This window comes from Scylla paramamosain, chromosome 4 (genome assembly GCF_035594125.1).
Source record: "Scylla paramamosain isolate STU-SP2022 chromosome 4, ASM3559412v1, whole genome shotgun sequence".
Taxonomy (NCBI): domain Eukaryota; kingdom Metazoa; phylum Arthropoda; class Malacostraca; order Decapoda; family Portunidae; genus Scylla; species Scylla paramamosain.
The window spans coordinates 10,943,182-10,943,742 of record NC_087154.1 but is presented as its reverse complement, the minus strand read 5'-3'; positions in this window follow the sequence as shown (position 1 = coordinate 10,943,742).

The following is a 561-nucleotide window of genomic DNA, read 5'->3' as shown; positions in this document are numbered from 1 at the left end:
GGTGTATCAGTCGCATCAGTCATAACAATTATCATATATATATATATATATATATATATATATATATATATATATATATATATATATATATATATATATATATATATATATATATATATATATATATATATAATTTTTTTTTTTTTTTATGTAGGAGGGACACTGGCCAAGGGCAACATAAATTCAATAAATAAAAAAAAAAGGCCCACTGAGATGCCAGTCCCAGAAAAGGGTCCAAAGCAGCAGTAAAAAATTGAAGGATAAACGTCTTGAAACCTCCCTCTTGAAGGAATTCAAGTCATAGGACAGTGGAAATACAGAAGCAGGCAGGGAGTTCCAGAGTTTACCAGAGAAAGGGATGAATGATTGAGAATACTGGTTAACTCTTGCATTAGAAAGGAGGACAGAATAGAGATGAGAAAAAGAAGAAAGTCTTGTGCAGCGAGGCCACGAGAGGAGGGGAGGCATGCAGTTAGCAAAATCAGAAGAGTAGTTAGCATGAAAATAGCGGTAGAAGATAGCTAGAGATGCAACATTGCGGCGAGGAGAGAGAGGCTGAAT